Below are 19,037 nucleotides of genomic sequence, written 5' to 3'. Positions count from 1 at the left end.
TTGTCAATCCATGTTTCAGTCTTAATATTTTATCTTTTCTCACTTGTCCGACCAAAGAATCATATTTATGTTGAGTTTCGTAGTGTCGACGCAAATTGTGTTTCTTGAACACAGACACTGAATTCTGGCATATCAGACAAACAGCTCTTTCTTTGTACTCTGTGAAAAGATAACCAGAAGTCCACTTTTCTTGGAATACCCTGCACTTGGTGTCAATTTTTGTTTTAATTTTTTTTTTTTTTTTTTTTTTTGACATGATGGTGCGCGCGCTTCCCACTGGTGCTGGCTTGCTTGTCCTGCCTGGGAGCTGGAGGGAGGGAGGGAGAGACGGGGGAGCCGCCCACCTCGCTGATGCCACCGCCCCCCTCCTCAGCCTGGCCGCGCAGTCCGGAAAGGGTCGCCAGAAGGGACCGAAGGAGCTTTGCCAGGCCGGGGCTCTCGATTCGCCCGAGTTGGCTGGACCTCGCAGTCCAGAGGCTGCCGACTGAGCTTGCCCGGCAGAGGAGATGCCCGCGCCTCTCGCCTGCCGCGCATCGCAGAGGAGAAGGAGGAGGAGGCGGACGGGGCGTCGGCGGCGCGGTTTGTAGCCGAGAGGCGCCCCCTGGGCGGGTCAGGTCGAGGACGAGGCGCTGGTTTCAGCCCAGTCCCGGCGGGTGCTTGCGGGCTGTGGAGGCCGGCGCGCGGATTAAGTGACAGGAAGTAATCTGCGGCTGCTTGGCTTCCCCCACCAACCCCCGGCGCGGGGGGGGCGGGGGGGGGGTTCTGTAAATACAGACGGGCCGGATTGAGGACCCTGGGGGGCTGTATCCGGCCCGCGGGCTGTAGTTTGAGGAGCCCTGGTCTAGACGATCTCTTGAGATCCCTTCCAGCCTTAACCATTCTGTGATTCGGTGATGCTGTGATTCTGTGATTAGTTCTTGTTTTTTGAGATTTTGAATTTCTTGAAGCACTTTACAGGAATGGTTACAATATACCCTACCTATGTGATTGCAAATGCAGAAATTCTCTGGATTTCCTAATGCTTAGCACTTAGGCCGACAAACAGGACATTGGCAAGGAGAGAGTGTCATTTGCATGGAAAATACTGTGTAGCGTGCCTGTGTTCTGTAAGGGGAACAGAGGAGGAGCGCAGTTGCAAGGATTAGTCTAATAGGTTGTTTGCCACCTTATGTCTATACATGTTTTTTGCGGCCTCCTTAAAATTATTTTCCTTCCTCCGCCATTGCAGAGCCTGTAGGATGCACTAGTTTGTGCAAAGATCACAGGAAAGGGCCATGAGAGCCAGAAGCAATATCTTGTCTTTCTCCCTCATGCGTAGTTTAAAGTAATATTGTAGCCCACCATAAAATGAAAACCTAATCTTACGGACTGTTAGTAGTGTTTGCCACACAGTTCTTTTTTAAATTTTTGCTTTCCTAGGCTGAATATGAGGCTGCTCTGACAATTCATGACAATCACGTTATTAGAGGGCTTTTTTCTTTCCTGGGAACAAGTGCACTAAAGGGCATGATATCTGCTTTCTCCTGTCTGTAAGAGATGGAAGATTGTTGGAGTGGGCCGTGCATCTTCCATTTACTTCGGTTGTTAGAACATTTTGGGGAAACATTCTGAGCGGGCAAAATGCCCAAAAGACACAGCATTGTATAGTTCATTTGTGAATCTCACATCTGTGCTTTAAGGAGCTACAGAGGCAGTGCTGGTAGTTTGCTAGTCTGTTGATATCTCCTATTCAGGCTGTGTTGGACCTGGAAAAAATGTGAAGATATGATGTAAAATCTATTTTCTGTGAAGTCATATTACCTGCACAAAGGTTACATGTCAGATGGTATAGTATATGTGTGACAAGATGGTCAAAGTGGTGTAGGTATGGAGAGACCTGCTGTGCAGACTGCTGTGCAGACAGCATGCTGGATGTTGCAGATAACTCTTCTATGCTGTACCGACTTCACTTGGCAGGTAAGGTTCCAGTCAAGGGCAACTTGTTTTATCCTTGCACATTGGGGGAGGATATAAAGATATTTTCAGAGAAGCTTGGTCAGTGTAACAGAGAGACTCTTAAAATTCTCCTCTTGAGAAAAGGCATCATTTGGAGCTAATAATAATGTGCCTAACTTTTCTTCCTCCCACCAGATTTGTTTGTTTTGTTTGTTGTTGTTTTGTTTTTCCTCCTCTGCCCGCACAGTATTGCATCAGTATTTCCTTCAGCACAAGCAACCATGGGTTTTTGGCTTCTCTGGCAGGTTTCACTCCCATCGTTACTGGAGCTGTGGGCATTAATCTATTGTTTTTGCCATATAGCATGGACTGGTTTCTTAAGATGATTAGCAATGCTCTTTATCCTGGGAGAAAGTGAAACTATATTGCACATGGCATTTCTATGGGAAAAGCATTTTTTTCTTCATAGGTGTAAAGCTTGGAAAGAGGTGGGACAATGTTCTCAAGATTACAAAGAAGCATGCTAAAGATCACGTCCTGCTGTTTAATGATGCACATATCTTGATGTCCTTCCTGGGAGCCAAAGACCGCCAAACTACTGCTGAACTTTTAACAACTCTCCAGGAACCTGCCAAGTAAGAAGGGGAATTAAGATACTGTATTGAAGAATCTATTTGTTCTTATGACTACAGAGTGTCTTAATGTCTAGAAGGGGTTCTATAGAAATCTCCAGCATTTGTGGTCATGAACGCTGTCTGAGCCTTTGCTACCTTTTTCCTTTCAGTGGGTTGATTCTAAGCTGTGTGACAGAGAAAGGAAGAATATGTTGCACCTATATAGGACTAAGGACACTCTATGTCTTGCTAGCTGTTTGTGGTGCTTCTTTTTGCTCAGATGTAAAAGGCTGTTCTTTAGTTGGAGTGCCTTAATTGGTAATGATATTGTAATAACTCCTATTTTGCATAGGAACTCATGGCTTATTGCCAAAGAACACCTCCATTTGTCCTGCCCCATCCTGCAATCTCACCACCAGCTTTCCTTCACAGCTTTCTGGCTGTAAATTTAGAGAATTTTGGCTTTCCATTATAGGAGTAGGCCCATAAAGGCTGGTGCTGCTTTTCAGCTTGCCAGCTAATAATCAAAGTCACTCGTAGCTTCTTTCCCTCCTCTGCTCTGCTGTTTCCACATCATAAGACTGAAGGAGAACCTGAGCTTGCCTGGTGTTATAGTCAATGACAATCGAAACGGCATGGAAGTTGTGAGAATATTTATCAAAATAAAATACCTGCCAGATGAAACCTGAGTATAGTTTTGATTTGCTTAAAGTAGAAAATAGTAAATGTCTTTCATAGCCTCACTGCACGTGTCCATAACCTCAGGGATTATTTACAGAAAAGATAGTACTTCAGCCCAGAGCTGCCTGTTGTATACCTGCTCAGCCCTCTCTAAGTAAAGACAGCGGGACACTTTAGTTTGAAGTAGTTTAAAGCATGATAAGGCTTCTGTTTTTTTTTTTTTTTTTTTTTTTTTCTTGAGGAAAGAGTCTATGACTCTCCTCAGACTAGGCCTTTTGAAAAGCTAACTAATCAGGTTGAGTTAGGAATCTGTATGTTAAAAGCTCAAATAAATCTAGTAATCTTGTGTGCTTGTTTTGATTATGTTAGCACTCCAAATGGGACACTCTGCTTCCTCCATCTCCAAACATCATCCTATCAGCAATGCTAAACTCCAGCTTTTGTTCAGGTAAACGCCTCCCCAACAAACACCTCCTGCGCATCCGAAGCACAAAGTGGGACAAGCGTGATTGTTGGCAGAGCTTCACATCTCCCTTGGCATGCTCTTTGCAGCCTCACTCCAAATGCAGCTGTCTGCTTCCTCCATCTCCTAATATCATCCTATGCTAAACTCCAGAATTTGTACAGCTAAATGTCTCCAAAGCACAAACCCGGTATTTCACCTGAACCGTAAAATGGGCCAAGCATGATTGTCGGCCCAGATTCAGACTTCCCTCAGCATTCCCTTTGCCGCCTCACTCCAAATGGAACACTCTGCTTCCTCCATCTCATAAATCCATCCTGTCACCAATGCTCTATTACAGCATTTCATCACGAAAACGACTCCACACATCCAAGCCTGTATCTCAGCATAACTACAAAGTGGACCACGCATGATTTTTTGGCATAGCTTCACACATTCCTTGGCATGCCCTAGCAGCCTCACTGCAAATGGTGCTCTCCCCTTCCTCCATCTCCTAACGTCATCCTAGCACCAATGGTAAACTGTAGCATTTGAGCAGGTAAAGGCCTCTACACCAAAAGCCCTGTATTTCACCAAACAGCAAAGTGGGCCAAGCATGATTGTCGGCCCAGATTCACACTTGCCTTACCATGCCCTTCGCAGACTTATTCCAAATGGTACGGTCCTCTTCGTCCGTCTCCTAAAAATATCCTATCACCAATTCTAAACTCCAGAATTTGGTCAGGTAAATGCCTCCACACCAGTACTCCTGCTTCTCATCCGAACCACAAAGTGGGCCAAGCGTGAGTGTTGGCAGAGCTTCAAACATCCCTTGGCATGCTGTTCGCATCCTCACTCCAAATGGGGCTCTTTGCTTTCTCCATCTGCTAACATAATCAATGCTAAACTCCAGAATTTTTACATGTAAATGCCTCCACACCCATATGTCTCCTGCTCGTCCGAACCTCAAAGTGGGCTAAGCATGATTTTCAGCCCAGATTCACACTTCCCTTGGCATTCCCTTTGCCCTCTCACTCCAGATGAAACATTCTGCTTCCTTCATCTCCTAAATACATCCTGTCACCAATGCACTACTGCAGCACTTCATCACGAAAACGACTTCACACATCCAACCCTGTATCTCAGCATAACTACAAAGTGGACCACGCATAGCTTCACACTTTCCTTGGCATGCCCTTTGCAGCCTCACTGCAAATGGTTCTCTCCCCTTCCTCCTTCTCCTAACATCATCCTAGCACCAGTGCTAAGCTCCAGAATTTGTACAGGTAATGCCTCCACACCGCAAACCTGGTATTTCGCCTGAACTGTAAAATGAGCCAAGCATGACTGTCCGCCCAGATTCACACTTATCATGCCATGTCCTTTGCAGCCTAACTCCAAATGGGGTTCCCACTTCCTCCATCTCCTAACATCATCCTATCAGCAATGCTAAACTCCAGCATTTGGTCAGGTAAATGCCTCCACACCCAAACACCTCCTGCTCGTCCGAACCGCAAAGTGGACCAAGCATGATTGTCGGCCGAGATTCACACTTGCCTTAGCATGCCCTTCGCAGACTAATTCCAAATAGTGCGCTCCTCTTCATCCATCTCCTAAAAATATCCTATCACCAATTCTAAACTCCAGAATTTGGAGGTAAATGCCTCCATACCAGTACTCCTGCTTCTCATCCGAACCACAAAGTGGGCCAAGCGTGAGTGTTGGCAGAGCTTCAAACCTCCCTTGGCATGCCCTTTTCACCCTCACTCAAAATGGCAGCTCTCCGCTTCTTCCATCTCCTAAATCCATCCTATCACCAATGCTCTATTCCATCATTTGTATAGGTAAATGCCTCCACACCAACAACCCTGTTCCTCCGCCAGCCACAAACTGAGCCAAGCATGAGTGTTGGCACAGATTAACATCTCTCTTGGAATGCCCTTTTCAGCCTCACTCCATACAGGACTCTGCGCTTCCTCCATCTCCTAAATCCATACTGTCACCAATGCTCTACTCCACCATTTGGTAAGTTAAATGCCTGCACACCAAAACAACTCGTGCTCATCTGAACCAAAACGTAAGTGAAGTGTGAGTGTTGGCAGAGCTTCACAGCTCCCTTGGCATGCTCTTTTCTGCCTCACTCCAATGGGACTCTCTGCTTCTTCCATCTCCTAATATCATCCTATCAAAAATGCTGGACTCCAGCATTTACTAAGGTAAATGCCTCCACACCTCCAACCCATTTTCTCTCCAATCCTCAATGTGGGCAATGCATGAGTGTTGGCAGAGCTTAACACCTCTCTTGGAACGCCCTTTTCAGCCCCACTACAAATGGGACTCTCCGCTTCCTCCAGCTCCTAAATCCGTCCTGTCACCAATGCTCTGCTGCAGCATTTCATCACGAAAACGACTCCACACATCCAACCCTTTATCTCAGCATAACCACAAAGCGGACCAAACATGAGTTTTTCCCATAGCGTCACACTTTCCTTGGCCTGCTCTTTCCAGCCTGCTAAAGGTGTTCTCCCCTTCCTCCAACTCCTAACATCATCCTAGCACCAATGCTCTATTCCAGCATTTGATCAGCTAAATGCCTCCACACTAAAACACTTCCTGCTCACCCCAACCACAAAGTAGGCCAAGCATGATTGTCGACCCAGATTCACACTTCCCTTGGCATGCCCTTCGCAGGCTATTTCCAAATGGAGCTCTCCGCTTCCTCCATCTCCTAACATCATCCTATCAGCAATCCTAAACACCAGCATTCGCTCAGGTAAATGCCTCCACACAACCAACCCGCGTTCTACACGATTCACAAAGTGGGCCGTGCATGCTTGTTGCCAAAGCTTCACACCTCTCCTTGCCTTCCCTTGGCAGCCTCACTCCAAATGGGGCTCTCCGCTTCCTCCATCTCCTAACGTCATCCTTTCAGCAATGCTAAACTCCAGCATCTGGTCAGGTAAATGCCTCCACACCAAAATGCCTGCTTCTCATCCGAACCACAAAGTGGGCCAAGCGTGAATGTTGGCAGAGCTTCACACCCTTTGGTAAGTTAAATGCCTGCACACCAAAACAACTCCTGCTCATCTGAACGGAAACGTGGGCCAAGCGTGAGTGTTGGCAGAGCTTCACACCTCCCTGGCATGCCCTTTGCAGCCTCACTCCAAATTAGACTCCCTGCTTCCTCCATCTCCTAAATCCATCCTGTCACTAATGCTCTACTCCAGCATTTGTATAGGTAAATGCCTCCACAGCAAAAACCCTGTTTCTCCTCCACCCACAAACTGGGCCAAGCATGAGTGTTGGCAGAGATTAACATCAGTCTTCGAATGCCCTTTTCAGCCTCACTCCAAATGGGACTCTCTGCTTCTTCCATCTCCTAATGTCATCCTATCAAAAAATGATAAAATCTAGAATTTGGTCAGGAAAAGGCTGCCACACCACAAATGCGGTTTCTCCCATATTGAAAAAAGGACCAAGCGTGAATGTTGGCATAGCTTCACACCTCCCTTTGCATGCTCTTTGCAGCCTCACTCCAAATGGGACTCTCCGCTTCCTCTATCTCCTAACATCATCCTAGCACCAATGCTAAACTCCAGAATTTGTACAGCTAAATGCCTCCAAACTGCAAACCCGGTATTTCACCCGAACTGCAAAGTGGGCCAAGCATGATTGTCGCCCCCCTATTCACACTTCCCTTGGCATTCCCTTTGCACACTCACTCCAAATGGGGCTCCCACTTCCTCCATCTCCTAACATCATCCTTTCAGCAATGCTAAACTCCAGCATTTGGGCAGGTAAATAGCTCCACACCAGCAACCCGGTATTTCACCTGAACCCCAAAGTGGGCTAATCAGGAGTTTGGGCAGAGCTTCACACCTCCTTTGGCATGCTCTTAGCAGCCTCACTCCAAATGGGGCTCTCCGCTTCCTCCATCTCCTAAATCCATCCTGTCACCAATGCTCTATTCCAGTAAATGCCTCCACAGCAACAACCCTGCTCCTCCTCCAGGCACAAACTGAGCCAAGCATGAGTGTTGGCACAGATTAACATCTCTCTTGGAATGCCCTTTTCAGCTCACTCCATACAGGACTCTGCGCTTCCTCCATCTCCTAAATCCATGCTGAACTCCAGCATTTGGTCAGCTAAATGCCTCCACACCCATAGGCCTCCTGTTCGTCTGAACCGCAAAGTGGGCCAGGCATGATTATCGGCCTAGATTCACACTTGCCTTACCATGCCCTTCGCAGCCTCACTCCAAATGGGGCTCTCCCCTTCCTCCATCTCCTAACATAATCAATGCTAAATTCCAGCATTTGTTCAGGCAAATGCCATCACACCGCAAACCAGGTATTTCACCCGAACCATAAAGTGTGCCAAGCAGGATTGTTGGCCCAGATTCACACTTCCCTTGGCATACCCTTTGCAGCCTCACTCCAAATGGGGCTCCCGCTTCCTCCATCTCCTTACATCATCCTAGCATCAATGCTAAACTCCAGCACTTGGTCAGCTAAAGACCCAACACCAATAGGCCTCCTGCTTGTCCGAAACGAAAGTGAGCCAAGCATGCTTTTCGGCCCAGATTCACACTTGCCTTACCATGCCCTTCGCAGGCTAATTCCAAATGGTGTGCTCTCCTTCGTCCATCTCCTAACATCATCCTAACACCAATCCTAAACTACAGCATTTGGTCAGGTAAATGCCTCCACACGCATAGGCCTCCTGCAGGTCCAAACCTCAAAGTGGGCCAAGCATGATTGTCGGCCCAGATTCACACTTCCCTGGACATTCCCTTTGCTGCCTTACTCCAAATGGAACACTCTGCTTCCTCCATCTCCTAAATCCATCCTGTCACCAATGCTCTCCTCCAGCGTTTGGTCAGGTAAATTCCTCCACACCAATAAGCCTCCTGCTCGTTCAAACCGCAACGTGGGCCAAGCATGATTGTCGGCCTAGATTCACACTTCCCTTGGCATGCCCTTTGCAGACTCACTCCAAATGGGGCTCTCCGCTTCCTCCATCTCCTAACATCATCCTAGTACCAATGCTAAACTCCAGCATTTGGTCAGGTAAAGGCCCTAGACCAATAGACCTGCTGCGTGCCCGAACAGCAAAGTGGGCCAAGCATGATTGTCGGTCCAGATTCACACTTCCTTTGGCATTCCCTTTGCCGCCTCACTCCATATGGGACACTTTGCTTCCTCCATCTCCTAAATCCATCCTCTCACCAATGCCCTATTCCAGCATTTGGTCAGGTAAATGCCTCCACACCAAAACACCTCCTGCTCGTCCGACCCACAAAGCGGGCCAGGCATGATTGCCACCCCATATTCACACTTCCCTCGGCATTCCTTTTGCTGCCTCCCAAAAAATGAGACACTCTGCTTCCTCCATCTCCTAAATCCATGCTGTCGCCAATGCTCTACTGCAGCATTTCATCACGAAAACGACTCCACACATCCAACCCTGTATCTCAGCATAACTACAATGAGGAATAAGCATGAGTTTTTAGCGGAGCTTTACACCTCCCTTGGCATGTCCTAGGTGCCTCACTCCAAATGTGACTCTCTGCTTCCTCCATCTCCGAACATCATCCTAGCACCGATGCACTACTGCAGGATTTTGTCAGGTAAATGCCTAGTTTGGAGGACGTTTGCGCTTAAGTTGGCTACAAGCCTGGCTGAGCAGCCAGTTTCAACAGGTTTCCGGCAGGGAAGGGGGCTGCCTTTCAACCGGGCTGAGCAGCTGTATCTGTGCTGCTTATCGCTCAGTCTAGGGAGGCAAACATCTTCTTTCTCAAGGTCTGGCCTCTGCTTTTCACAGGAGATTTTTATGACTCTACAGATCACACAAATTTCCATCTCCAATATATGTCACCCCGTGATCTGTAGAGATCATAAACAAACATAAAGATTCCCACCTCCTACACATACCCCACCCCCACCACCGCGATCTGTAGAGGTCAATCTATTGCAGCCAAGCACCCAAACAGGTAATTTTTTCGTAGCAGTCTCAACCATGCTTCGTGTCAGCATCACTATGCAAGGGATTCAGCATATGATAATATTGCAAATAGAAATAACAGTTTGAATAACAGTTTCTGTTGTCATGGCCAACTCCATGTCCATTGTCCGAATGGAGTCCAATCACCATCCACTCTCAGTTGATGAATCTGGTTCTGTAAGGTCTGGACCTGGGCATGCATAGACGTGGTGTGATCGCTCAGAGCATATGATAATGTTACAAATGAAAATAACAGCGCTAGAGCCATTCAACACAGTCTGATTATAACTTTCACTACTTAGCACATATTTACACAAGCTAATGTGGTTTTACTATTATTCTGTGGATTGATCCCAAAATGGCATCCGCCCTCTTTGGTATCAAAGGAAATAGTGCTCGCCTTAAAGGCATCCTCTTCCGGGGCTGGGGGTGGGAGCAGGCAGAGCACAGATAAACCTTCTCAATGGTGACATTCGCCAGGGTCGGTCTGTAGGTGATGACTGCACGGAGGCCCTGGTCATGGGTGAAGTTCACAGGTCTCCATCACGCTTGAAGCCGTCGCTCTTTCTCTGTGGCCGCATCCCACGTGATTTTTTTCAGATCTTGATAGGGAGGATTCTTTGTCTCCATCTCTCAATATACCTGCAACGACAGTCTGCACCCACATCTGGTCCCCTATCGGTTGCAACTTTTCAATTACGTTCTCAATAGGGTTTCCTTTTTCTGACATCAGAACAAGGAGACCCTGGCGAATGTCACCATTGAGACATGACCAAACAGACAAACAGTCCCGTGATGGACACGGGGGCGGAGGTCACAATAGTGCACGGGAACCCAGAAAAGTGCAAGGGGGAAGTAATCCCTGTTTGGGGTTTGGGTGACCAGCCTGTCAAGGCAAAACTTGTGAGTGACCACCATCAAGCCATATACCGGATTCTTGAAGCTGCTGGGGTGCTGCGACCAGGGAAGGCCCAAGTGATCCAATCAATCAGGGTGCTCAACAATAGAGGGTTGACCAAAGAGTGGGCGCCCCTTACCCTGATGAGAGGCATACCCCGTGTGAATCGTGCGGTAGCCACCTCGACTGTAGCTTATGAATCTGGAGCAAACTCTAGTATCTTCCCTGCTAGGGAAGGGTTGGTATTATACCATAGAGGAATACTTGAATGAGATCCTGGGGGAGGACTTCTCCAAAATTAAGGCAAAAAACCCCGCCCCCCCTCCCACTTCTCCCCACCGAAGGACCAGATTTTCCGATGGGAGGAGGAGGATTGAGAGCCATACTCTGATTTATATCCTTGCAGAGAGACTAGGGACATAACTTAAGTACAGAATACAAGAATTAAGCGACAGCCAAGCTCCAGCATGAGGGGCATGGAAGGGCCAGTGACCCCCATGTAGAGATCATTAGGTGTGCTGCAAGCACTGGGAATTGAACAAAATAATGTGTCCTTTGTTCTTAGTTGCACCCAGACCCAGATGTGGGTGCAGAGACTCCCAACTGTCACCTAGCCTCACATATCCCAATGGCAAAACCTTCATTTCACAACACTTCATTTAGACACCAGATAAACCAGGTGCTGGCATTCTTTGGCTGCTTCTTTTGCTGCTCTTTACTACTTGCATCACATCAGTACCCTTAAAATCCCTCTTTTCTTTTAAAACTTTGGTTCCTAGACATGACAAATGTAAATCTATTTTGCATCTACCAGAGCAGCATCAACCCACCCAACTATGAGCTGATCTACCACTGCCATGTCTACAACCTGCCCCAGGTAGGGCTGCATTAGATTTGTTCTGCTATCAGAAAATCTTCAGCAGAACTGATTTACATTGGATTTATTTATTTATTTTTGTAACTAGCCACATCTTTGGAAAATTCATATGTAGGCTGGCTCAGTGCAGAAAGTAGCTTCTTTGTGTATTTGACTCCTGCTAAAACCCTCATTTCTATAAACTCTGGTGTGAATTGTTATTCCTCAATGCCAACAAGCCTGATGCTTGCCTACAGGAGTTTGTGTAGTGAACCATCTATTCTCAATACCAAAATACCAGATTTTTTTCTGCACATTTTAATCTTATATTGAGCCCTTGGTTGATACTAGGTCTCCTATTTCTGGCTTATTTCCTTGACTAATTGAGGTGTAGGTATTGAGGCAAACCCCCAGACTGTAACACCATTTTGTAAGGTCTCCCTTATAGTTTTTCCTCATCTTAAACTATTTACGGGCCAGCATGGCGCACACCACGCTGTCTATATGTATCTTGCAAAAAGATTGTAAGCTCTACCTGAGGTATAGAGAGGATGTGACCATTACTTTAAACACAATATTCTCTCTAAGCTACTGGTGTAGCTGATCTTGATCCCGAGCACTTTCCTCTTCCTTTGGATTCAGAGCAGAAACAACATGCTCCACACGTTGCTCATGTTTCTGTACATCATAAAGAATCAGGCATGCTCAGGTAAGTGTTGCCTATAGGGTCCTGTCGTGCTGCTGGAGAGAGCTGAGCAGCAGCTTTCAGTGCTGAAACGCCATGACATTGCCAGAGTGGGACGATGGTGATGGAATTAAAATCCTCTTTCGTTTTAACTACCGGCAGTTTTGCAGAACTCAGTTGGGTGCGCATGAGCATGTGGGAAATGTTTTCGGTTTTTCTTTGTTCTTATGCCAATTGAAGATGAAGAAGTTTTCCTTGTAACAAAGATTATGTGTAAAAAGGAGCTTTAACTTGCTGCTGGTTTGTGACTCTGGGGTTCTTTCTGCAGATGCATCAATCTTGGTGTCTCAAGAATCAATGTGCTGCAGATTTTTGAAGTGAGGAGTGTGGCCACAGCTCAGCAGAGGTGTGATCCCTCTTTGTGGACAAGAAGGACTGAGCAGCATCGTTCCACTTTCTGTCTTGGACACAGACTGTGAAATAGCATAATTTGAATTCTGTGTTATGGTTAGAAGGGAAATAGTTGTAAACTCCTGTACAGTTTGTTATCTAGACACCATTTTCAATTTTTTACTGTTGTTTCACTGTTAAAGTACATTGAAATAGGCACTCCAGGCAGGTTTTTCTCTCAGTCTCTTACCTTAATGAACCTTGTCCCAAAACCACATTTGGGGCTTTGGCTTGGGTCAAGCAAGATGCCCCATCCTCCCTGCTGGCGCCCCACCTCCAGAGCCCTTGATGACGTTGCAGTTGGAGTAGAGCTCCTGCACTATTTTCGAGCAGTCCTCCCATAGCAGCGCCGTCACTTGCTTCTTCCACTTCTTGAAGGTGAACTGCAGAGAGGACAAGGGGGAAATCGTGCGCCGAGCATTCAACCCAGTAGAAAGAGCGGCCTACAGTGATAAATCCTACCAGATTTGTGCAGCTGTGATGATGTGCTACTTAGTGTGCCTTTCCTGTGCTTTCAGCCCCAAATGTGCTCTCCTAAACAGCACTTCCTGAGATTGTTCTTGGACCTCTCATCGACTCATTGCCATAATTAAGATGTCACACCCCCAGGCCTTCCACAGTCCTTCCAGCTTTTTTCTCTAACAGCTATGGGCCATTGCTGGAGAAGGAGGAAGGTGGGGAAAGCAAGCGAGCTTTCCTTTAAATGGAAAGGGGAAATTTTTGGTTGACTCTCAGTACAGTAGAAGAGCAAAGTGGGGTCTTGACAGCTCCATTCCAGAGTGCAGCTGCTGTCCCTGGTGCTGCATGATGTGATACAGGTTGGCTTCCAGAGGAGGCTCTTGCTGCATGTGGGCAAACACTGCCCTTGCATTGCTCCCCATGAGCTTTCAGTGTTATTTTCATGGACAGTGTAGATGGGACTGTTCCTCAAGCTTTTTTCCCTCTTCCATCACCCTCCCTCATGACAGCAGACCCTGTAGGCTCCTGTGCAGGCCTTTTTCCCTGCTGATGCAGCAGGTGGAAGATGGGATGTGTGGCTGGAATCACCTCCTGTGCTGTGTTAGGATGTTTAACAGGTTTTCCTGGGGAAAGAGGACCCTAACATTCTAAGGAGGTGCCTTCTGATCCTATCTCAGAGATGCTCACAGGCTGCACTGGCAGCTCATTCGTAAACTTGACCAGCGCTTCTGTGGAAGAATGGCCTGAAAAAGGAGAAACTTAGAGAAAAACTAGGGTCTAAACAAAGTTTGCATTATAGAGGCTTGCTTGGGGTGATACACAGTTGCCACTTCCAGAATGGTTGGTATGCACAAACTCTGCTCCTCCACAGTTCCCTAGGCAACACAATCTGCCCTCCTCACAGCTGCAAAGAGGAGCAATGGAAGGTGGTGCGGAGTGAAGACACCTCAGCCAAACTCTGTTGCGCTCACTGTGCTGGGCCACTGATAAGCTCTGGCTGTCCAATGGGAGGCATACGATAACATGTCCGGTGCTGAGCCAGCAAAGGAGGCTCAGATGATCTTTGCTTGAACTTTGCTCATTATAAGCTCATTGTAATGTCAAAACAAACCTCCATCCCAAAAATTACCCGCCTCCAAGGTCAGACCACCTCTCACTGAGCATGCGCTCTAGATTTTTGATTGACTGTATCTTTAAATGAAAGCAAGAAACTTTTTAACCGATCAATTGTTGGGTCCGGTTTTCGAATTGACAGAGAAAGAGGCAAACACCATCGATATATTGTGCTTTTAATGACAGGAAAAAGATAATAAGTATTGCCAGCTAGCTGGGGTCCAGGCTTTCCCACGCAGGGGTCACATCACGGACCCCGATCGCTTCGGTCTTCCCTCTTTTATACCGTTTTTACCCCCAAAATGTTCCCCCTCCCATTTTCCTGTTCTGCTTTCATGTCAATGTTATCTATATTTTATTGCTGACTGGGACACCTGGATAGGCAACCCCTTCATGCAGAACATCCTGACTTGCCATATATCAGGAGTCTTTGTAGATAGGCAACCCCTTCATGCAGTGTTGGGTCCAGTTTTCGAATCGACGGAGAAAGAGGCAAACACCATCAATATATTGTGCTTTTTAATAATAGGAGAAAGATAATAAGTATTACCAGCTAGCTGGGGTCTGGGCTTTCTGACGCAGGGGTCACACCACGGACCCCAACCGCTTCGGTCGTCCCTCTTTTATACCGTTCTTACCCCAAAAATGTCCCCCCTCCCGTTTTCCTGTTCTGCTTTCATGTCAATGTTATCTATATTTTATTGCTGACTACACATCTGGATAAGCAACCCTTCCATGCAGATCATCCTGACTTGCCATATATCAGGAGTCCTTGCAGATAGGCAACCACTCCATGCAGAGCCAACTGTCTTGCCAATTATCAAGAGTCCTTGCACTTTGAGACTAAGTATTGACTAGCTTATTAGTACACTCTACATTAACTATTTAATCCCTACATTCCCCCCTTTTTCTTTTGTTCATATCAGAGAATCCTTTCTCTATTCTTCTGAGTTTGTCGCATAAGCATTATATGCATAGAATTAACTCGATATGTAGCTTTTTTCATAACCCCCATTACACATTTCCATATTATACAGATACATAGTAACAGCAATAACAGAATTTCAAATATGCGCAATCCATCTTTTATCAGTCCTGATGTCCACCCAGGTAACCCTCCAAACAATGACTCTAGCCATCTGTCCATCAGTCCTTCTTCCCGTGCTATCTTCTGAGTGTGTTCCTTGAGCCAGCACAATTGTTGGTGAATCGATTGGCTATGATCAGACAGGTTAAAACAACAAAGTCCTTCAAACTCTTCACTCGCCTATGCACGAGGAGCAAGAAGTCTATAGCCACCCTATCCCGTAGCAGTGCATGTCGCAGGCTGTTCTGATCGAGCAGGAGTTGTTCCAATACTTTGGTTGTTACATTTGCTTGCTTCTCACTCCAACAGGCTAACTTCGAAAGTTCCCTTAATGCATTTCCTGCTGCAGCTCCTGGTACAAAGATAGCTAAGGCCACCCGCGCGGCTACTGATATTAACTGTACATTATCATTACATTCCGGTGTTAAACCAAGGGAACGCTTTTGCCTTCTTTGTTCTTGCTTCATAGTTAACAACTTAGCTCTAGACGGGGCTATCATTGCCAGTTGCCCTAAATAACGCGGTCCCCCATACGCATTCTTAGGTATTCCCTGCCATGCTCTATCCCCAGAAATTAAGAACACTCCATCTGGCAAGGCCTTAGCGGTATCATTATTCCATAGTAAATCTGTACTCTTATGTACCTGTCCTGACGGATCCCCCTCATATGCTCCTAAGGGTAATCTCGCAGGGAACCGTTGTTGTAACCCGTCGACTGTCCCATTTATCCCACAGAATGTCCCGTTTGCATATATGGGACCGCTACCACCTGGGCTGTTTCTCGCTTAGTGGGGAAGGCCTCCACCCACCCTGAAAATGTGTCTACTAATACCAATAAATATCTATACCCATATTTACCTGGTTTTATTTCCATAAAATCTACTTCCCAATGCCTTCCAGGTTCACCACCTCTCTCCTTTATACCTTCATGCACCTTTCTGACCCTCGATGGCTTCATTTCCTGACACGCTTGACACCCTTCTATTATCCCTCTTAATATTTTCTTCTGATCTTGGAATCTCAACCCGAACTTTTCTAGTAACATTCCCATTTTTCTTTCCCCCAGGTGTGTGGTACCATGCAACTGCTCCAGCACCTTGTTCTTCTGCAACTTTTTGGAACCATTCCCTCTCCTCCGGGGTGTATTCATCCTCCCCAATTTCCACATCTTCTCTTAGCATGTTGTGGGTCAGCGCTAGTACCTTTTGTATTTGTCCTTCTAATGCAGCTTGCTGGGCTGCACCATCTGCAGCTGCATTCCCTCTGCTTATTGCATCAGTTTTCTTCTGATGTCCTAAGGTATGCACAATTGCCACTGCTTTAGGTTTCTGTAAAGCTGATAATAAGTGCAAAACATCTTCTTTGTTTCGGATCTCTTTTCCTGCAGAGGTGAGAAATCCCCTTTCTCTGTATATTGCTTCGTGTATATGCGCTGTCCCATATGCGTAGCGACTATCTGTATAAATCGTCACTCGCTCTCCTTCTGCCATTTCTAATGCCTTAGCCAAGGCTATCAGTTCCGCTCTCTGAGCCAAACTGCCGTCTGGTAAGCGCTGGCTCCAAACTATTTCTCCTTTCTGATTTACCACTGCAGCTCCTGCCCTTCTTTTTCCTTGCTTGACCAAGCTACTTCCATCTGTAAACCACACTTTTCCTCCTTGCAGCGGCTCATCCTTCAAATCTTCCCGCACTGTTGTAGTTTCAGCTAACACCTCCTGACAGTTATGCATAGGTGTTTCATACTCTGGGTTAGGTAGGAGAGTGGCTGGATTCAAAGTCATTGGGGACGTATACATAATTCTTTCTGGGTTTAAAAGCAAGGCTTGATAATGAGTCAGCCAAGCATTTGTTATCCATCTTTCAGGCGGCTGTTTGAGTAATGCCTCTGCGTAATGAGGAGTCGTTACATACAGCTTTTGCCCAAACGTGAGTTTGTCTGCGTCCTTAACCATTAACGCCACGACTGCAATAATTCTAAGACACGAGGGCCACCCTGTGGGGACTGGATCTAACTTTTTGGATAAGTACGCCACTATCCTTTTCCAAGGGCCTTGATTCTGCGTTAACACTCCCTTAGCAATTCCCGCTTTTTCGCTCACATATAAGTGAAAATCCTTGGCTGGGTCCGGGAGTGCAAGTGCAGGGGCCTCTAGCAGGGTTAATCTCAGTTCCTCAAAAGATTTTCTCATAGCTTCTGTCCACTGCCAGTCCAGCTTCTCTCGACTCGCCTCATACAGAGGTTTCGCTTGTTCTGCGAACCCAGGTATCCACAAACGGCAGTATCCCACCGTCCCCAAGAATTCTCAAACCTCTCTTGGAGATTTGGGTTCCTGAATCCGAAGAACAGTCTCTTTCATGGCATCAGTTAGCCATCTCCTACCATCTCGTATCTTATATCCCAGATATGTTACTTCCGGACTGCATAGCTGAGCTTTCTTAGCACTTACTCGGTATCCTAGTTTGTTTAATTCTTGCAACAACTTCCTCGTACCTTCCTCGCACTCCTCTTTCGTTCTTGCCGCTAGCAGAAGATCATCCACATATTGAAGCAATTTCACACTAGGATTCTGTCTCCTGAATTCACTCAGATCTTCCTGCAGTATTTCATTAAATAAAGTTGGTGAATTTTTGAACCCTTGTGGTAATCGGGTCCAAGTTAACTGACCCTTGTATCCGCTCTCGGGATCTCCCCATTCAAAAGCAAACATTGCCTGGCTCTATTCCGTCAGGGGGATGGTAAAAAATGCATCCTTTAAGTCTAAAACCGTATACCATCCCATATCTGGTGGCATTTTACTTAACAGTATATGGATTCGGGACCGTAGGATGCACATCCTCCACTCTTTTGTTAACTTCTCTCAGATCGTGAACTGTCCTGAAATCTCCTCCGGGCTTCTTTACTGGCAGCAGAGGAGTATTCCATAGAGATTTGCATTTATGCAGAATGCCAGCTTGCAGTAACCTTTTAATATGCTTTGCTATTCCTTGTCGAGCTTCAGGGGTCATTGGGTACTGTCTAGCCCTAATCGGGTGAGCTCCTGGTTTCAATTCCACGATCAGAGGAATTTTTCCTTTAACTCTTCCTACTCCTGAATTCTCTGCCCATACTTCTGGGATTTCCCTCATCCATTTTTGAGTTTCTGGTCCAATTTCTTCCTTCCTTTCTTCATACAGTCTATATTCGTCCTCTAATCTAACGGTCAGGACCTGTATCGGTCGTCCTTCCCGGTCATTGATTTTTATTACATCATCCTCAAAATATATCCTTACCCCTAATTTAGTTAAGAGATCCCGGCCCATTAAGGGTACCGAACTCTCCGGTATATACAAGAAAGAGTGCATGATCTGTCTATTAGCTACATCTACTTTCCTTTCTGATGTCCACCGATATACTTTACTCCCATTCACCGCTTGTACTCGAGTTTTCTTTGTCAATAGCTTCCCTGCTGCTTCATTTACCACTGAATATTCAGCCCCTGTATCTACCAGAAATTTTACACGTTTCCCTTCCATTTCTAATTCTATCCAAGACTCGGGGAAGGGTTCTGAGTCCCGGCCCCTTCAGTCACTATCTTCATTTGCCACCAGTATGCTAGGCGGCCCCCTTTCTCCTTTTTCCGGACACTCATTTTTCCAATGTCCTTTCTTTTAGCAAATTGCACATTGATCCCTTCCTAACCGTACCTCAACTCCTCTGGGGGGTGGTGGTCCCCTTCTTTGCCTCCCTGACTTTCCTCCTGCTTCAAAAAATCTCCTAGCCATTTCCCTTTGATTTCTCCGATTTTCTTTTGCCTGGTATTCCCGATCTTCCCTT

General features: G+C 46.4%; 1 long non-coding RNA gene across 1 annotated transcript; it reads left to right on the top strand.

Annotated features, from left to right (window-relative positions):
* Positions 1 to 1,900: 1,900 nt before the first annotated feature.
* LOC148595119 (uncharacterized) lies at positions 1,901 to 2,441 on the top strand. The gene is made up of 2 exons (XR_015913247.1): positions 1,901 to 1,956; positions 2,405 to 2,441. It is a non-coding gene; the product is annotated as an uncharacterized LOC148595119 (long non-coding RNA).
* Positions 2,442 to 19,037: the final 16,596 nt, after the last annotated feature.

Source organism: Tinamus guttatus, unplaced genomic scaffold (genome assembly GCF_059628265.1).
Source record: "Tinamus guttatus ecotype Peru unplaced genomic scaffold, ASM5962826v1 Tinamus_guttatus_pri_ptg000151l, whole genome shotgun sequence".
Lineage (NCBI taxonomy): Eukaryota > Metazoa > Chordata > Aves > Tinamiformes > Tinamidae > Tinamus > Tinamus guttatus.
This window is presented reverse-complemented; position numbering and strand designations above follow the sequence as displayed.